Here is a 20,831-nt window from a genome sequence, read left to right on the forward strand (position 1 = left end):
TTCTCTAATAATCAGTTGCTACACCATTTCAAGAGCTCCACCTTTTGCTGTTCTTGGGGGTGTATGTAGGCATACAGTGTGTCACGCATGCTAGCTAGTAAAGGCACATCACTACTAGAGTGTTAAGTGAACAATTCTTCAATATGACCAGAGGAAAAACAGACATAGAATTTACCTCTCTTTAAAGGTTTTCATGTTCTTCAGTGTTCCAATGAAGATTTACTTCCCTGGAGCCTTGGGAAGGACGTGTTAGACTCCTACAATCTGAGAAGAATATTGCAGAGAACGTATACATGTATTAGGACATATTTGGTGAACAATGCTTTGGTTTGGTATAGTGCTGGTTAAAATTAAACAATAATATAACAAAATTCTTGCAAATAATAATAAATTGTAGAAGTTTTATACAATCATCACAAAGGGAACAAACAAAATGAGGTACCAAAATTTTGTAATAAATACAATATTTTGAGGATCTTAACTTGGAATATGTTTTACCCTAAAGTAAGCAAAATCTTCAGATAGTCTCTAGGCTTCTAATCATTAAAAAGTAATAATTGCAAATTTCATTATTTCCTTTTTTTTTATCTCTGAGTAATATTCCAGTGTGTAGATGTCCCACAATTTCTGTATCCATTCTTCAACTGAGGGGCATCTGGGCTGTTTTCAGCTTCTGGCTATTAGAAACAAAGCAGGTAAATGGTGGGGACTGGAAAAGATCATCCTGAATGAGGTATCCCAGAATCAGAAAGACACACAGGGTATATACTCACTCATAAGTGGATATTAGACATAAAATATAGGATAAACATACTAAAATCTGTACACCTCAAGAAGCTAATCAGGAAGAAGGACTGGATAAGATGCTCAATCCCCATTCAGAAAGGCAAAGAAGTTGGACATCGGAAGAGGGAGAAACAGGGAACAGGACAGGAGCCTACCACAGAAAACCTCTGAACGGCTTTACCATGCAGAGTATCTAGATAGATGCTAAGACTCATAGCCAAACTTTGGGTGGAGTGTAGGGAATCTTATGAAAGAAGTGGGAGATAATAAGACCTGGAGAGGACAGGAGCTCTACAAGGAGAGCAACAGATTCAAAAAGTCTGGGCACAGGAGTCTTTTCTGAGATTGATACTCCAGCCAAGGACCACTTATGGAGATGGTCTGGAACCCCTGCCCAGAGGTAGTGTATGGCAGTTCAGTATCCAAATGGGTTCCATAGTAATCGGGACAGGGACTGTCTCTGACAGGAACTGATTGGCTTGTTCTTTGATGACTGTCCCCTAAGGGGTGAGCAGCCTTACCAGGGTACAGAAGAAGACAATGCAGCCACTTCTGATGAGACCTAATAGACTAGGATCAAAGGGAAGGGGAGGAGGACCTCCCTTATCAGTGGACTGGGAGAGGGACACAGGTGGGGAAGAGGAAGGGTGGGATTGAGAGGAGAGGAGAGAGGGAGGTACAGGGAGGATGCAGAGTGAATAAACTGTAATTAATAAAAATAAAAATAAATTAAATAAAAAAAGAAATAAAAAACAGAATAACCATATGATCTATTTTAAAATGTTGTTATTTCCAATGGCTACTCTTAGACCTGTTGACTTAAATTGCAGTGTCATACAATTAGGAAAGTACAAGGACATTATATGAGAGAGAAACAATATGTCTATTAACTTGCCTTTAATACCTAAATGTTGCTTTATAATGTCTTATGGACACTTGCATATCAAAATTATATCCTAACCATTTTCTGGTATTTAGTAGTGAATCTTATTTGGTATAAAATATATATTTTTCTAATTTTCCTGAGAGAACTGGTTATCAGACAAGGGTGATATTTAATTTCATTTTACAAAGTAGGAAAAATTACAGATGTACTTTATTATCTTTAAAAAAATAGTTGCTAATGTAAGAGAACAATTGAATTGTGTATGATCATACAGTTAATAAATTTACATGTTACTCTATATTCTTTTTAAAATTTTTATTAATTACAGTTTATTCACTTTGTATCCCCCCTGTAGCTCACTCCTGCCTCTCCCCTCCCATTTTCCCTGTCCCTTCTCCACCCATGTCTCTCCCCAAGTCCACTGATAGGGGAGGTCCTCCTCTCCTTCGTTTCTTTTTTGTTGTTGTTGTTGTTGTTATTTATTTATTTATTTATTTGTTTATTTATTTATTTATTTATGGTTTTTCTTTTTTTAAAATTTTTTATTAATTACACTTTATTCATTTTGTATCTCCCCATAAGCCCCTCCCTCCTCCCCTCTGGATCCCACCCTCCCTTCCCTTTCTGCATGCATGCCACTCTAGTCTATCAGATCTCATCAGGAGTGGCTGAATCGTCTTCCTCTGTGGCCTGGTAAGGCTGCTTCTCCCTCAGGGAGAGGTGATACAAGAGCAGGCCAATCAGTTCCTGTCAGAGTCAGTCCCTGTTCCCATTACCATGGAACCCACTTGGACACTGAACTGCCATGGGCTACATCTGTGCAGGGGTTCTAGGTTATCTCCATTAATGGTTCTTGATTGGAGTATCGGTCTCAGAAAAGTCCCCTGTGCTCAGATTATTTGGATCTGTTGCTCTCCTTGTGGAGCTCCTGTCTTCTCCAGGTCTTGCTATCTCCCCCTTCTTTCATAAGATTCCCTGCACTCCACCCAAAGCTTGTTGCATTCTTCTCATTTATTATTTGTATTAACACATACAATAAAATGCTAGAGAATAAAATCAACTAACAAAATCAAATTTCAACAATGGAAACTTTAAAAAACTGAATTTAAAAATTAAAAGAGACATCTGGATACAGGAAAAAAAAAACATCAGATATTCTTTAATTGAAAATTCATGTTCTAAATGGCCATTCTATCCAAAGTCATCTTGAGATTTATCACAGTCCCAATGTAACATGACATTTCTTCATAGATACAGAAAAACAAACAAACAAACTGAAATTAATATGTTGTTACAATAGCCTAATGATAACCAATACAATCCTGAAGGAAAAAATAGTGCTGTGTTATCATCCCACTCAATTTCAAGTTATACTACAGAACCATCATAATAAAAGCAGTGTATACCCACACAAACACAGACAATAAATAAAATATGAAAAAGATATAATTCTATTCAGTTACAGCTACTAGAACTTTGAAACAAAGTTGATAACATTATACTTTGGGAAAAAAAGATTGCATAGCTAGCAAATATGGGTTGGAAACCTGTCTTTCAACATACACAAAAACAAACAAACAAAATCTATACTTGGCAAAAATTCCAACTGCAAATAGGTCAAGGTCATTAAAAAAAACATGATGTTCTTATTTTTTTAATTATTATTATTTTTATTAATTACAATTTATTCATTGTGTATCCCAGCTGTAGCCCACTTCTTATAGTAGAAAACATTGGAAGTTTGTTTCAATTTATAGGTATAGATACAGAACTTCTAAGTAAAACTTTCATAGTACAAAAAATAACATGAAGGATAGACAAATGGAATCTCAAGAAAGAAAACACTCTATACAGTAAAGGAAGCCATCATTAATGGAGAAGAAAGCATACACAAGGGGAGATAATTTGTGCTAGATACACAATGAATGGAAAAGCTGTGTCTAGAATATTCAAGTAGCCAAAGATCTAAACAACAAGCAAACAACCCAATTAAAATTAAGCCATAGAAATTAAGTCCTCAAGAAAACAATATGAATGTATATTGAGCACTTTGAAACTGTTCAACATCCTGAATTATCAGATAAATGTAGAATAAAACTATTTTGAGATTCTATCTCACCATAGTCATAATGACTATTATAAGGAATATAGAAGACAACAATTCCTGATGTGGATATAGGATAAAGGAACCACTTAGGTATTGGTGAGTGTGTGAACTGCTGAAACTTCTTTGGAAATCAATCTTGAGGTTTCTTAAACAAACAAATATTGTCCTACCATCGGACTGGTTGTACTACTTTTGACCATAAATTCAAAAAACTTTACAACCTACTATAGAGATTTGTACAAATCTAAACTCACTACCACTTTATTCTCAACAGCTAGGGAATAGAATTAATTTAGATGTTCCTCAACATTGGAATGGTTAATAAAAATGTGAGCTATAAATAAGGTAGAATTTTGTTCAGCTATAAAGATAAATTAAATCATAAAGTTTACAAGTAAATGGATGGAGCTGGAAAGAATTATGCAGAATGAGGCCACTCAGATCCCAAAAGACAAGTGCCACACATTTTTTTCTCATATGTGAGGCTTAGTTTGAATATTTTTATGTATAACGTCTAGTACATGTAGAAGCTAGGGAAATTCAAAGCAGACATTGGCAGGGCTGGGTGAATCCATATACTGAAGGAGGGTAGTAGAGTACTAGTGAAATGAAAGACAGAGACATTCCTGGAGGCACAAAGGTTCAAGCAGATATGATGAGGATGGGGAAATAAGGGACCGAACAGAAGGCTTAACCAGAATGAAGTGTATATAAATAAATTAGTTCAGAAACTATGATATTTTATCTAAATTGTCCTCTTTTTTATTAAAATAAACATATCTATCATTTTGTTATATTTTCATTTCAATGTCATTCTTTTAAAGATATTGAATATACCTTAGTTTTTATTTTGTACATCTTCAGGGAGTTTGGGGGTATACCTTTCAGAAATAAAAGTCCTCTGTTATTGAGTACAAAGTGGTCTTTGGTCAGAAATTGATGATCCCCGATTTTTTTCCAATATAGTATTAATATGGTCATATTTTAAGAACACCGATTAGGAAACTTTTCAAATAGCATAAAGAGTTATTTTAGAAAAAAATATGGTACCTTTAATTCCATTAGAAAGGAGGATTAATTGTTTCTCATTCTTAAAGAGAATTGTGGCAGAGTTTTGAAAATATTGAGAAACTTGTTTGTTGGTTGGCTTGTTGCTGTATCATTGCATGTTATAATTCTGAAATCTATCATTATAGAAAGATACTTTGTTTTTTCATAATAAAAAGTGAGATAAATTTCATAATTTCATTGTTTTTAATTGCTGACTAGCATTCCACTGTTTAATTGTACCACAATTTCTGTATCCATTCCTCCATCAAGGGACATCTAAGTTGTGTCTAAATTCTGGCTATTACTAATAAAGCTACTACAAACATGGTTGAGTAAATGTCCTTGTTGTATACTTGAGCATATTTTGAATATATGCTAGGAATGGCATAGCTGGATCTTGAGGTAGCATTGTTCCTAATTGTCTGAGACAGTGACAGTTTGATTTCTAAAGGGGTTGTACAAGTTTACATTCCCACCAGGGATGGAGGAGGGTTCCCCTTCCTTCATATCCTCTCCAGCATGTATTGTAACTTGTTGGAAACTAGAAGAGAACATCCTGGAGTGAGGTATCCCAGAAGCAGAAAGACACCATGATGTATACTCACATACAAGTGGATATTAGACGTATAATATAGGATAAACATATTGAAATATGTACACCTAAGAAGCTAAGCAAGAAGGAGGACCCAGGGTAAGATGATCAATCCTCATGCAGAAAGGAAAATGGGATGGACATCTGAAGAGGTAGAAAACAGAGAACACAACAAGAGCCTACTACTGAGGGCCTCTGAAAGACTCTGCACAACAGGGTATCAGAGCAGATGCTGTGACTCATAGCCTAACTTTGGGCAGAGTGCAGGTAATCTTATAACAGAAGAGGGAGATAAAAAAAAAAAAACATGGAGTGGACAGGAGCTCCACAAGAAGAGCAACATAACCAAAGTATCTGGGCACAGGAGTGTTTTCTGAGACTGATACTCCAACCAAAGACCATTCATGGATGTATCCTAGAACCCCTGCTCAGATGTAGCCCACGGTTGCTCAGTATCCAAGTTCCCCAGTAAGGGGAACAAAGACTCTCATTGACATGAAATCAGTGGCTGGCTCTTTGAACACACCCAGGCTCCAGACCCCAGAGAGGAGAGAAGCCTTGCCAGGTCACAGAGGAAGATAATGACACCAGTCCTGATAAGACCTGATAGGCTAGGTTCAGATGGAAGGGAAGGAGGACCTCCCCTATCACTGGACTTGTAGAGGGGCATGGGAGGAGAAGAGAGAAGGAAGGTGTGATTGCGAAGGGCAGACAGAGAGTGCTACAGCTGGGATACAAAGTGAATAAACAGTAATTAATAAAAAATAAATCTAGGATCAGAGGGAAGGGGAGGAGGACCTCCGTTATCAGTGGACTGGGAAAGGGACACAGATGGGGAAGAGGGAGGGTGGGATTGGGAAGGGAGGAGGGAGGGAGGTACAGGGGGGATACACTGTGAATAAATAGTAATTAATAAAAATAAAAAATAACTAAATAATAACATAAAAATATTTATTGTATACGTGTATGAAATTGTAGATGAACAAATAAAATATATTTTAGAAAACTAAAATAATAATCTAATCTTTCAAGGTTAAAAAAATAATTTGTTGACAGAAAAAAATGAAAAAATAAATAAAAAGTACAAAAACTCTTTATTCTAAAACAAAGAAAAATAAAACTACATTGAATTGGTGCTTTTCTTTCTTTCTTTTTTTTTTTTTTTTTAGCTCTCCAGGCCTGAGAACTATTTTTTCTAAAATTTTAAATAAAAAATTTCAATTTTTTTTCTTTCTTTCCTTTTTTTTATTTTTTATTAAGTACACTTTATTCATTTTATATCCCCCCCATAAGCCCCTCCCTCCTCCCCTCCCGATCCCACCCTCCCTCCCATTTCTGCATGCATGCCCCTCCCCAAGTCCACAGATAGGGGAGGTTCTCCTCTCCTTTCTGATCTTAGTCTATCAGTTCTCCTCAAAAGTGGTTGCATTGTCCTCTTCTGTGGCCTGGTAGGGCTGCTCCTCCCTCAGGGGAAGGTGATCAAAGAGCAGGCCAATCAGATTATATAAGAGGAAGTCCCTCTTCCCATTACTAGGTAACCCACTTGGACACTGACCTGCCATAGGCTACACCTGTGCAGGGGTTCTAGGTTATCTCCATGAATAGTCCTTGGTTGGAGTATGAGTCTCTGGGAAGTTCCCTGTGTTCAAATTTTCTTGTTCTGTTGCTCTCCTTGTGAAGTTCCTGTCCTCTCCAGCTCTTACTATTTCCCACTACTTACATAAAATTCCATTCACTCTGCTCAACAGTTGGCCATCAGGCTCAGCATCTGCTTTGATAGTCTGCAGGGCAGAGGCTTTCAGAGGCCCTCTATGGTAGGTTCCTAGTTTGTTTCCTGTTTTCTTCTTGTGGCTTTCAGAGGCCCTCTGTAGCAGGTTTCTAGGTTGTTTCCTGTTTTTTTCTTCTTCTGATGTCCATCCTCTTTGCCTTTCAGGTGGGGATTGAACATTTTAGTTAGGGTCCTCTCTCTTGCTTGGTCTCTTTAGATGCATAGATTTTAGTGGGTTTGTCCTATGTTGTATATCTATATGAGTGAGTATATACCATGTGTGTCTTTTTGCTTCTGGGACAACTCACTCAGGATGATCCTTTCCAGGTCCCACCATTTACCTGCAAATTTCATGTTTTCCTTATTTTTCATTGCTGAATAATATTTTATTGTATAGATGTATCACAATTTCTGCATCCATTCTTCAGTTGAGGGGCATCAGGGTTGTTTCCAGCTTCTGGCTATTACAAACAAAGCTGCTACAAACATGGTTGAGCAAATGTCCTTTTTGTGTACTTGAGCCTCTTTGGGTATACACCTAGGAGTGGTATGGCTGGATCTTGAGGAAGGGCTACTCCTAGTTGTCTGAGAAAGTGCCAGATTGATTTCCAGAGTGGTTGTACCAGTTTACATTCCCACCAGCAGTGGAGAAGCGTTCCCCTATATCCACAACCTCTCCAGCATGTGTTGTCACTTGAGTTTTTCATCTTGGCCATTCTGATGGGTGTAAGGTGAAATCTCAGGGTTGTTTTGATTTGCATTTCCCTAATGGCTAATGACATTGAGCATTTCTTTAGGTGCTTCTCTGCCATTCGATATTGCTGTATTGAGAATTCTCTGTTTAGCTCTGTTCCCCATTTTTTAACTGAATTACTTGGTTTGCTGCTTTTCAGCTTGTTTAGTTCTTTATATGTATACTGGATATGAGTCCTCTGTCAGATAAAGGGTTGGTGAAGATTCTTTCCCAATCTGTAGTCAGTCGTTTTGTTTTGATGACAGTGTCCTTTGCTTTACAGAAGCTTTTCAGTTTCATGAGGTCCCATTTATTGATTGTTGCTCTTAGAGCCTGTGCTGTTGGTGTTCTGTTCAGGAAGTTGTCTCCTGTACCAATGAGTTCTAGGATATTCCCCACTTTTTTTTCTAGCCGATTTAATGTGTCTGGTTTTATGTTGAGGTCTCTGATACACATGGACTTCAGTTTTGTGCAGGGTGATAAGTATGGATCTATTTTCATTTTTCTACATGTAGACATCCAGTAGGGCCAGCATCATTTGTTGAAGATGCTGTCTTTTTTCCATTGTATGGTTTTGGCATCTTTGTCAAAAATCAGGTGTCCATAAGTGTGTGGGTTTATTTCTGGGTCCCCTGTTCGGTTCCATTGATCCAACATTCTGTTTTTATGCAAGTACCATGCAGTTTTTATAACTGTTGCTCTATAGTACAGCTTGAGATCAGGGATGGAGATACCTCCAGAAGATCTTTTATTGTAGAGGATTGTTTTAGCAATTCTCGGTTTCTTGTTATTCCATACGAAGTTGAGAATTTTTCTTTCCAGGTCTGTAAAGAATTGTGTTGGCAATTTGATGGGAATTGCATTAAATCTGTAGATTGCTTTTGGTAAGATGGCCATTTTTTCTATGTTAATCCTGCCAAGCCAAGAACATGGGAGATCTTTCCATCTTCTCATATCTTCCTCTAATTCTTTCTTCAGAGACTTGAAATTTTTTTCATACAAGTATTTGACTTGCTTGGTTAGGGTTACACCAAGGTACTTTATGTCATTTGTGGCTATTGTGAATGGTGTTGTTTCTCTAATTTCTTTCTCAGCCCTTTTGTCTTTTGTATACAGGAGTGCTACTGATTTTTTTGAGTTAATTTTGTATCCGGCCACTTTGCTGAAGGTGTTTATCAGCTGTAGGAGTTCCCTGCTGGGGTTTTTGGGGTCACTCACATATACTATCATATCATCTCCAAATAGTGATAATTTGATTTCTTCCTATCCAATTTGTATCCCCCTGATCTCCTTCAATTGTCTAATTGCTCTAGCAAGGACTTACAGAACTATGTTGAAGAGATATGGAGAGAGTGGCCAGCCTTGTCTTGTCCCTGATTTCAGTGGGATTGCTTTAAGTTTCTCTCCGTTCACTTTGATGTTGGCTATATGCTTGCTGTATATTGCCTTTACTGTGTTTAGATAAGTGCCTTTTATCCCTGATCTCTCTAATACTTTAAACATGAATGGATGTTGGATTTTGTCAAATGCTTTTTCAGCATCTAGGTAGATTATCATGTGGTTTTTTTCATTCTGTTTGTTAATATGGTGAATCACATTGATGGATTTCTGTATATTGAACCACCCTTGCATACCTGGGATGAAGCTACTTGGTCATGGTGGATGATGTCTTTGATGTGTTCTTGTATTTGGGTGCGAGTATTTTGTTGAGTATTTTTACATCAATGTTCATAAGGGAGATTGGCCTGAAGTTCTATTTTTATGTTGGGTCTTTGTGAGGTTTAGGGACCAAGGTGACTGTGGCTTCATAGAATGAGTTTGGTAATGTTCCTTCTTTTTATATTTTGTGGAATAGTTTGAAGAGAACTGGAATTAGCTCTTATTTGAATGTCTGGTAGAATTCTGCACTGAAACCATCAGGTCCTGGGCTTTATTTTGGATGGGATTCTTTCGATGACTGCTTCTATTTCCTTGGGGGATATAAGACTATTTAATTGATTTACCTTGTCCTGATTTAGCTTTGGTAAGTGGAATCGATCAAGAAAATTGTCCATTTTATTTAGATTTTCAAATTTTGTTGCATATAGACTTTTGAATTAAGTCTTAATTATTGTTTGGATTTCCTCAGTGTCTGTAGTTATGTCCCCCTTTTCATTTCTGATTTTGTTGATTTGGATGGTGTCTCTCTACCTTTTAGTTAGCTTGGCTAAGGGTTTGTCGATCTTGTTGATTTTCTCAAAGAACCAGCTCTTGGTTTCATTGATTCTTTGAATTGCTTTATTTGTTTCTAGTTGATTGATTTCAGCCCTGAGTTCGATTATTTCCAGCTGTCTACTCCTTTTTGGTGTGTCTGCTTCTTCTTTTTCTAGGGTTTTTAAGTGGGCCATTAAGTTGCTTGAATGAGCTGTCTCAAATTTCTTCTTGAAGGCACTTAGTGCTATGAACTTTCCTCTTAGCACTGCTTTCACTATGTCCCACAAATTTGGGTATGTTGTGTCTTCATTTTCATTGAGTTCTAGGAAACCTTTAATTTCTTTCTTTATTTCTTCCCTGACCCAGCTGTCATTCAGTAGCAAGTTGTTCAGTTTCCATGTATGTGTAGGCTTTTTGCTATTTCTGGTGTTATTGAGGTCCAGCTTTATTCCATGGAGATCAGACAGGATACATGGGATTATTTTAATCTTCTTGTATCTGTTAAGGCTTGCTTTGTGACCAACTATGTGGTCTATTTTGGAGAAGGTTCCATGAGGTGCTGAGAAGAAGGTAAATTCTTTAGTGTTTGGGTGAAAGGTTCTGTAAATGTCTGTTAGGTCCATTTGATTCATGACTTCTGTTAGAGATATTGTTTCTTTGTTTAATTTCTGTTTAGTTGACCTGTCCTTTGTTGAGAGTGGGGTGCTGAAGTCTCCCACTATTAATGTGTGGGGATCTATGTGTGGTTTAAATTTTATCAATGTTTCTTTCACAAATGTGGGTGCTCTTGTATTTGGGGCATAGATGTTCAGGATTGTGATGTTTTCTTGGTGGAATTTTCCCTTGATGAGTATGAAGTGTCCTTCCCCATCTCTTTTGATTAATTTTGGTTGAAAATCTATTTTATCAAATATTAGAATGGCTACTCCTGCTTGCTTCTTGCATCCATTTGCTTGGAAAGCCATCTTCCATCCCTTTACCTTCAGGTAATCTCTATCTTTGTGACTTAGATGTGTTTCTTGTATAAAACAGATTGCTGGGTTTTGTTTATGCATCCATTTTGTTAGTCTGTGTATTTTTATTGGAGAATTAAGTCCATTGATGTTGAGAGAGATTAATGACCAGTGGCTGTTCGGTCCTTTCAATTTGATGTTGGCTGTGGTCATACAGTTGTGTGCTTGGTTGCTTTTTGTTTTACTGAAGTGAGGTTATTTATTTCTTGTGTTTTCTTGAATGTAGCTTCTTTTCTTAGGTTGTATTTTCCCTTCTAGTGTCTTCAGTAATGCTGGATTTGTTTGTAGATATTGTTGAAATTTGTTTTTGTCATTGAATATCTTGTTTTCTCCATCTATGAGGACTGAGAGTTTTGCTGGGTATAGTAGCCTGAGCTGACATCTGTGTTCTCTTAGGGTCTGCATGATATCCACCCAGGCCCTTCTGGCTTTCATAGTCTCTGTTGAGAAGTCAGGTGTGATTCTAATGGGTTTGCCATTATATGTTACTTGGCCTTTTTCTCTTGCAGCTTTTAGTATTTTTTCTTTGTTCTGTACACTTACGGTTTAATTATTATGTGGCAGGAGGATTTTCTTTTCTGGTCTAATTTCTTGGGTGTTCTGTATGCCTCTTATATTCTTATTGGCCTCTCCTTTAAGTTGGGGAAATTTTCTTCAATGATTTTGTTGAAGATATTTTCTGGGCCTTAGTGCAGTGAATCTTCTTTTTCCTCTATTCCTATTATTCTTAGGTTTTGTCTTTTTATGTTGTCTTGGATTTCTTGGACGGTCTGTGTCAGAATTTTTTAGATTTAACATTTACTTTGACAGATACATTTATTTCTACCATTGTATCTTCCACATCTGAGATTCTTTCTTCCATTTCTTGTAGCCTATTGGTTATGCTAACCTCTGTAGTTCCTGCTTTCTTCCCTAAGTTCTTTCTCTCCACAATTTCTTCCATTTGTGTTTTTTATAATTTTTCCAATTCTATCGTCAGGTCTTGAGCTATTTTGTTGGTTTCCTTCACCTGTCTGACTGTATTTTCACGTTTTTCCATCAATTCCTTCAGCTGTTTGAACAATCCACTGTTTCTTTATTTCATTCAGTGATTTGAGCATTTCCTCTTTAAAGGCCACAAACTGGCTGCAGCTTCCTCTATTTCTTTTCGTATTTTATTTGTTTCCTCTGTTATCATCTTCATGAGCATAGATGTTAGGTCATCTTCTTGAATTTCAGTTATGCTGGGGTGTCTAGGGCTATTTGCCCCTGGATAATTGGGTTCTGGAGATGCCATATTGCTCAGGCTTTTGTTGGTTGAACTTTTATGCTGTCCTTTACCGACTGGGCTATCTTAGGTGTTTGAAGTTAGTTTCTGGTTGTTCCTGGACTCCTGTGGTGGAGAGAATCCCTTTGGCAGGAAGATGGTTTTTCCTGAAGGAAGCCTTCTCTGCTTTTTGGGTATAGTCACTGGATGGCCGGTATTTTTCAGGAGTTGCTACAGCTTACCTCAGTCATAGAGACCTGAGTGGTAACTGTGTTCCTGATTAGTCAAGAGGGGTCTCCTCTCACCAGGAGAACTCCTGGAGACAGCTGCCCTCCTTCTGGGTTTCTTGCTGTAAATTTAGTGATCAGCTGCTGTAACCTGTGTGTCCCGTGGTTTGGTCAGTTTTGTTAGGGATAACTGGTTGCCCCTTGGAGCAGTAGCTGGGGGTTGATCTCAGAGTTCCTGGTCTTTTGTAGGTCTGAGGTTGGGGCTCTGTGCCCCAGAACCCAAGAGGTAATCTGTGGTGGGTGAGTACTGCTCTCTTGGTAACAGCAGGCTATCTGGGGCACAGCAGTTCCCTGGGTTGGGCCAGTCTGTGGGACCTTTTCCAGGGATATACTGGGTTGCCTAAGTCTGTCCTGTTTGCTTTGTTCCTTGTTCCTTGTGAGTGTTTCTCCAGACAGTGACTCTAAGACTCTGGTGTCTGGGGCACACAGTTCTGTCTGTAAGGAGTAGTTGGTACAAAGCAGGCCTCTGGGCCAGTGGAGCATGTGCCTGCCTGCTAGTTTGTGGGAGCTGGGTTCCCAATAACTCTGTGCTCCCTGCTTGGGCTGGATCCGTGATGTCTGGGCGTATTCACCTGTTTGCGATCTGCAGTCTGTGAGATTTTCCCTAGTCAAAGCCTAGGTGGCCCAAGCAGCATGGTTTCTTCCTTCACTGTGGGGCCCTCTCCGGACAGGGATTCCCAGTCTGTGTTGCACTGAGGCGCACATCTCTTCTGTACTTGTGAGCTAGTTGCGCAGCCGCTCAGGTGGCCCAAGCAGCAAGGTTTCTTCCTTCCCTGTGGGGCCTTCTCCAGACAGGGATTCTCAGTCTCTGTTGAACTAGGGCGCGCAGCTCGTCTGTACTGGTGAGCTGGGTGCGCAGCTGCTCTCTGCTAGGCAGGAGCTCAGTTGTGTTGGCGGTGGGTACCCGCGGTCTGTGAGACCTTCCAGGGAAAGACTGAGTGACTCGCAACTTTCCTTCCCCGTGGGGTTTTCTTGCGACTGGGACTCTCAGTCTCTGTCTCCCTTGTGCCCACTGATCAGCCTGGGAAAGTGATCAGGACATGCAGGTGTGCAACTCTGGCCCGAGACCCAGTGCCTGCGTTACCTGGGATCTCTTCGGGTTCTGGCTTGGCGGCCTTAGAGAGGACCCGACTGATTCCCACGCCGTGGGATCCTCCCCTCACCTGGGACACACGATCACTGTAGTTTTAGGGCCCAGAGACAGTCTCCTGGTCGCTGCACAGAGAGTGCTGTCCAGCTTCTCAGACACAGTGCTCTCCCGGCGCCGCCATCTTGGCTCCTCCCAGCAGTATCTCAAAATTTCAAATTTTTGTTTGTGCATTTGTATATGAGTGTGTACGTGCAGGGCTAAGTGTGTGACAGCATATGTGTGAAGGTGGACAGCTTCAGGTGTTGTCTTGGACCTCTTTTCTTTAAATATTATTTTATTTTTAATTACACGTTATTTACTTTGTATCCCCTTCTAGTTCCCTCCCCCCTCCCCTCCCAAAACCTTCCCTCCCCTTCTCCACACATGCCCCTCCCCATGTCCACTGATAGGGGAGGGTTTCTTCCATCTGATCCTAGTCTCTTAGGTCTCATCAGGAGTGGCTGCATTGTCTTCCTCTGTGGCCTGGTAAGGCTGCTCCCCCCTCATCGGGGAGGTGATTAAAGAGCAGGTCAATCAGTTCATGTCAGAAGCAGTCCCTGTTCCCAATACTGTGTAAGCCACTTGGACACTGAACTGTCATGGACTACATCTGTGCAGGGGTTTTAGGTTATCTCCATTCCTGGTACTTGGTTGGAGTATGAGTAACAGGAAAGACCCCTGTGCTCAAATTTTTTTATTCTGTTGCTCTCCTTGTAGACCAACTGTCCTCTGCAGATCTTACTTTCATAAGATCTTCTTTCATAAGATTCCATGCATTCTGCCCAAAGTTTGGCTGAAAGTCTCAACATCTGCTTTGATAGTCCGCAGGATAGAGCCTTTCAGAGGCCCTCTGTGGAGGCTCCTAACTTGTTTCCTGTTTTCTTCTTCTTCTGATGTCCATCCTCTTAGCCTTTCAGGATGGGGATTGAGCATTTTAGCCAGACTCCTCCCCCTTGATTCGTTTCTTTAGGTGTACAGATTTTAGTAGGTTTATCCTATGTTATATGTCTATATGAGTGAGTATATACCGTGTATGTCTTTCTGCTTCTAGGACAGCTCACTCAGGATGATCCTTTCCAGGTCCCACCATTTACCTGCGAATCTCATGATTTCCTTATTTTTAATTGCTGAGTAATATTCCATTGTGTAAATGTACCACAATTTCTGTATCCATTTCTCAGTTGAGGGGCATCTGGGCTGTTTGCAGCTTCTGGCTATTACAAATAAGGCTGTTACAAACATGGTTGAGCAAATATCCTTATTGTGTACTTGAGCCTCTTTTGGGTATATGCCTAGGAGTGGTATGAGTAGATCGTGAGGAAGCGCTATTCCTAGTTGTCTGAGAGAGAACCAGATTGATTTCCAGAGTGGTTGTACAAGTTTACATTCCCACCGGCAGTGGAGGAGGGTTCCCCTATCTCCACAACCTCTCCAGCATGTGTTGTTGTCACTCGACTTTTTGATTTTGCCATTCTGATGGGTGTAAGTTGAAATCTCAGAATGGTTTTGACTTGCATTTCCCTAATGGCTAATGACATTGAGCATTTCTTTAAGTGTTTCTCTGCCATTCGATATTGCTCTAAAGAGAATTCTCTGTTTAGCTCTGCCCCCCATTTTTTAATTGGATTGCCTGGTTTACTACTTTTCAGCTTCTTTAGTTCTTCATATATACTGGATATTAGCCCTCTGTCAGATAAAGTGTTGGTGAAGATTCTTTCCCAATCTGTAGGCAGTCGTTTTGTTTTGATGATGGTGTCCTTTGCTTTACAGAAGCTTTTAAGTTTCATGAGTCCCTTTTATTGATTGTTGCTCTTAGAGCCTGTGCTGTTGTTGTTCTGTTCAGGAAGTTGTATCTTGTGCCAATGAGTTCAAGGCTCTTCCCCAATTTTTCTTCTAACCAATTTAATGTGTCTGGTTGTATGTTGAGGTCTTTGATCCACTTTGACTTTTTGAGCAGGGTGATAAGCATGGATCTATTTGCATTTTTCTAAATGTAGATATCCAGTTAGACCAGCACCATTTGTTGAAGATGCTATCTTTTTTCACTGTATGGTTTTGGCATCTTTGTCAAAATTCAGATTGTCCATTAGTGTGTTGGTTTATTTCTGGATCTCCTATTCAGTTCCATTGATCCACCATTCTGTTTCTATGCCAGTACCATGCAGTTTTTTTTTACTGTTGCTCTATAATACAGCTTAAGATCAGGGATGGAGATACCTCCAGAAGATCTTTTATTGTAGAGGATTGTTTTAACAATTCTGGGCTTCTAGTTATTTCCATAGGAGTTTGAGTATTTTTCTTTCAAGGTATGTAAAGAATTGTGTTAGTAATTTGATGGGAATTGCATTGAATCTGTAGATTTCTTTTGGTAAGATGGCCATTTTTACTGTGTTGATCCTGCCAAGCCATGCACATGGGAGATCTTTCCATCTTCTGATAACATTTTCTAATTCTTTTTTCAGAGACTTGAAATTTTTTTCATACAAGTCTTTCACTTTCTCAGTTAGGGTTACACCCAGGTACTTTATGTCATTTGTGGCTATTGTGAAGGGTGTTGTTTCTATAATTTCCTTATTAGCCCTTCTGTCTTTTGTGTGCAGGAGGGCTACTGATTTTTTCTGTGTTAATTTTGTATCCTGCTACTTTGTTGAAGGTATTTATCAGCTGTAGGAATTCTCTGGTAGAGTTTTTCGGGTCACTCACATATACTATCATGTCATCTGCATATAGTGGTACTTTGACTTCTTTCTTTCTGATCTGTATCCTTTTGATAAGCTTCAATTGTCTTATTGCTCTAGCAAGGACTTCCAGAACTATATTGAAGAGATATGGAGAGAGTGGCCAGCCTTGTCTTGTCCCTGATTTCAGTGGGATTGCTTTAAGTTTCTCTCTGTTCAGTTTGATGTTGGCTATAGGTTTGCTGTATATAGCCTTTACTATGTTTAGATATGTGCCTTTTATCCCTGATCTCTCTAATACTTTAAACATGAATGGATGCTGGATTTTGTCAAATGCTTTTTCAACATCTAGGGAGATTATCATGTGGTTTTTTTCTTTCAGTTTTTTAATATGGTGGATCACTTTGATGGATTTCCATATATTGAACCACCCCTGGTTAACTGGAATGAAGCCTACTTGGTCATAGGGGATGATATCTTTGATGTGTTCCTGGATTCTCTTTGCAATATTTTGTTGAGTATTTTTGCATAAATGTTAATAGGGGAGATTGGCCTAAAATTCTCTTTCTTTGTTGGGTCTTTGTGAGGTTTAGGTACCAAGGTGACTGTGGCTTCATAGAATGAGTTTGGTAGTGTTCCTTCCGTTTCTATTTTGTGGAATAGTTTGAAGGGAACTGGAGTTAGCTTTTCTTTGAATGTCTGGTAGAATTCTGCGCTGAAGCCATCTGGTCGTGGGCTTTTTTTGAATGGGAGACTTTTGATGACCACTTCTATTTCCTTGGGGGATATAGGACTATTTAATTGATTTACCTGGTCTTGATTCAGCTTTGGTAAGTGGAATCAGTTGAGAAAATTGTCCATTTCATTTAGATTTTCAAATTTTGTGGCATATAGGCATTTGTAGTATGACCTAATGACTGTTTGGATTTCCTCAGTATCTGTTGTTATGTCCCCCTTTTCATTTCTGATTTTGTTGATTTGAATAGTGTCTTTTTGCCGTTTAGTTAGTTTGACTAAAGGTTTCTCTAGCTTTTTGATTTTCTCAAAGAATCAGCTCTTGGTTTCATTGATTCTTTGAATTGTTTTATTTGTTTCTAATTGTTTGATTTCAGCCCTGAGTTTGATTATTTCCAGCAGTCTCCTCCTCTTTGGTGTGTGCTTCCTTTTTTTTTTTTTTCCCTAGGGCTTTTAGGTAAAACATTAGGTTTCTGTCATGAAAGGTTTCTAATTTCTTCTTGTAGGCACTTAGTGCTATGAACTTTCCTCTTAGCACTGCTTTCATTGTGTCCCAGAAGTTTGGATATGTTGTGCCTTCATTTTCATTGAATTCTAGGAAGACTTTGATTTCTTTCTTTATTTCTTCCCTGACCCAACTCTCATTTAGTAGCAAGTTGTTCAGTTTCCATGTGTGTGTAGGTTTTTTGTTATTTCTGTTGTCGTTGTGATCCAGCTTTAGTCCGTGGTAGTCAGATAGGATACATGGGATTATTTCAATCTTTTTGTATTTGTTGAGATTTGTTTTGTGACCAAGTATATGGTCTGTTTTGGAGAAGATTCCATGAGGTTCTGAGAAGGTAAATTCTTTTGTGTTTGGGGTAAAGGTTCTGTAGACATCTATTAGGTCTATTTGATTCATGACCTTTTTTAGAGTCATTGTTTCTTTGTTTAACTTCTGGTTTGTTGATCTGTCCTTTGTTGAGAGTGGGGTGTTGAAGTCTCCCACTATTAATGTATGAGGATCTATGTGTGGTTTCAGTTTTATTAATGTTTCTTTTACAAATGTGTGTGCTCTTGTGTTTGGGGCACAGATGTTCAAAATTGTGGTGTCTTCTTGGTGGAGTTTTCCTTTGATGAGTATGAAATGACCTTTCCCATCTGTTTTGATTAATTTTGATTGAAAGAATATTTTATTAGATATTAGAATGGCTACTCCTGCTTGCTTCTTGGATTCATTTTCTTGGAAAACCTTCTTCCAACCCTTTACTCTCAGGTAATGTCTATCTTTGTGACTTAGGTGTGTTTCTTGTATGCAACAGATTGTTGGGTCTTGTTTACATATCCATGCTGTTAGTCTGTGTCATTTTATTGGAGGCTTGAGTCCATTGATATTGAGGGAGATTAATGACCAGTGGCTGTTAGATGTTTTGATTTTGCTATTGGCTGTGGTAGTGTGTTTTTGTGTTTGGCTACTTTTGGTTTTCCTGTAGTGAGTTCATTTGTTTCTTGTATTTTCCTGAATGTAGATAGTTTTCCTGGATTCTATTTTTCCTTTTAGTATCTCCTGTAATGCTGGATTTGTGGGTAGGTAATGATGAAATTTGTTTTTGTCAATGAATATCTTGTTTTCTCCATCTATGATGACTGAGAGTTTTTCTGGATATATTAGCCTGGGCTGACATCTCTGTTCTCTTAGGGTCTGCATTATATCAGTCCAGGCCCTTCTTGTTTTCAAAGTCTCTGTTGAGAAGTCAGGTGTGATTCTGTTTGGTTTGCCATTATATGTTATTTGGCCTTTTTCCCTTGCAGCTTTTAGTATTTTTCTTTGTTCTGTATACTTACTGTTTTGATTATCATGTGGCAGGAGGATTTTCTTTTCTGGTCTAATTTATTAGGTGTTCTGTAGGCCTCTTGTAATGTTATAGGCCTCTCCTTTACGTTGGGGAAATTTTCTTCTATGATTTTGTTGAAGATATTTTCTGGGGCTTGGAGCAGGGAATCTTCTTTTTCCTCTAGTCCTATTATTCTTAGGTTTTGTCTTTTCATATTGTCTTGGATTTCTTGGATGGTCTGTGTCAGAAATTTTTTTGGACTTAACATTTTTTTTTAACGGATACATCGATTTCTTCCATTGTATCTTCTGCACCTGAGATTCTTTCTTCCATCTCTTGTAATCTGTTGGTTACCCTTACCTCTGTAATTCTTCTTTTCTTCCCTAAATTCTTTCTCTTCATGATTTCCTCCATTTGTGTTTTGTTTAATTTTTCCAATTCTATCTTCACATCTTAGGTTGTTTTGTTTATTTCCTTCACCTGTCTGATTTTATTTTCCTGTTTTTCTTTTAGTTCCTTCAGCTTTTTGTTTCAACATTCCTCTGTTTCTTTTATTTCTTTCAGTGATTTAATTATTTCTTCTCTGAAGGCCACAACATGTTTGGCTGCATCTTCCCGTATTTCTTCACAGATGGCCACAATTTGCTTGTCTTTAACTTCCTCCATTTCTTTATCGATAGCTATCAACTGTTTAATTTTATCTTTCTGTAATTCTTTACATATTTTATTTGTTTCCTCTATTATCCTCTTCATCAGCATAGATGCAAGATCATCTTCTTGAATTTCAATTATGCTAGGGTGTCCAGGGCTGCTCACTCTTGGATGGCTTGGTTCTGGAGATGCTATATTGCTCTGTCTTTTGTTGGTTGAGCTTTTACATTGACCTCTACCCATTAGGCTGTTTTAGGTGTTGGCTTTTGGTTTCTGATGCTTCCTGGAATCCTGGGGTAGGGAAAAATCCCCTTGGCAGGAAGATGATTTTTCCTGAAGGAAGCCTCCTCTGCTTTTTAGTTTGTTTAGTTTAGTTTGTTAGTTTAGTTTACTTTTTTAAAAAAGTAAAATCAATAAAAATTAGAAAGGAATGAGTAAGGAAAATGGGAATATGAAAATGACTAAAATTCATTACATGAATCTATGAAACAGTCAGACAATATAAACTAAAAGCAGTTTGTAATAGTATATAGAATTAACTTTCATTGTATCTGGATGAAAAGGTAGGCATAACTCTCAAAGCTCTCTTTCTCACTGCTACATTTGTACATTCCGGTATAGTGTGCACATAGTGTTTACATAAGCTAAAGTCTAACTTAATATAATTTTCTATACAATTTTAAGATTTTCCATTTCAAAATACAAATATACAGTACTTATTTGTTAAACCATTGATTTATAAATTAAAGGGTTTCAAATATTTGGTATGAAAATCATATAGAGTTATGAATATATCCTTTTTATACACACAGGTACACATGGGATACTTTCTTTCTATTGTCTCTGATTTTATCTACATTCATTTGTCCCGCTTTCTCTCTCTGGACATGAACAGTCATATAAAATGGGAAGGAAATCCCCATAGCATCATTAAAAACATGTAAAAGTAATTGTTTATGTTTTCACCCAAAAGCAGCAGTATTGAAAATTGGGGGGAAGGGGAGAGGGAGCAGAAACCAACATCTACTATTTATGATCCTTAAGGATAACAACCTCCTACTTTCATGCCATAATTGAATAAAATTTGGAAAAAAATGAATTAATAAACAATAAATATTACCCAAATAGCCTTGATTATCTGGATGCCTGGATATCTCAACCTG

The sequence above is a fragment of the Psammomys obesus genome, unplaced genomic scaffold, assembly GCF_907164565.1.
Source record: "Psammomys obesus unplaced genomic scaffold, mPsaObe1.curated_primary_1811, whole genome shotgun sequence".
Lineage (NCBI taxonomy): Eukaryota > Metazoa > Chordata > Mammalia > Rodentia > Muridae > Psammomys > Psammomys obesus.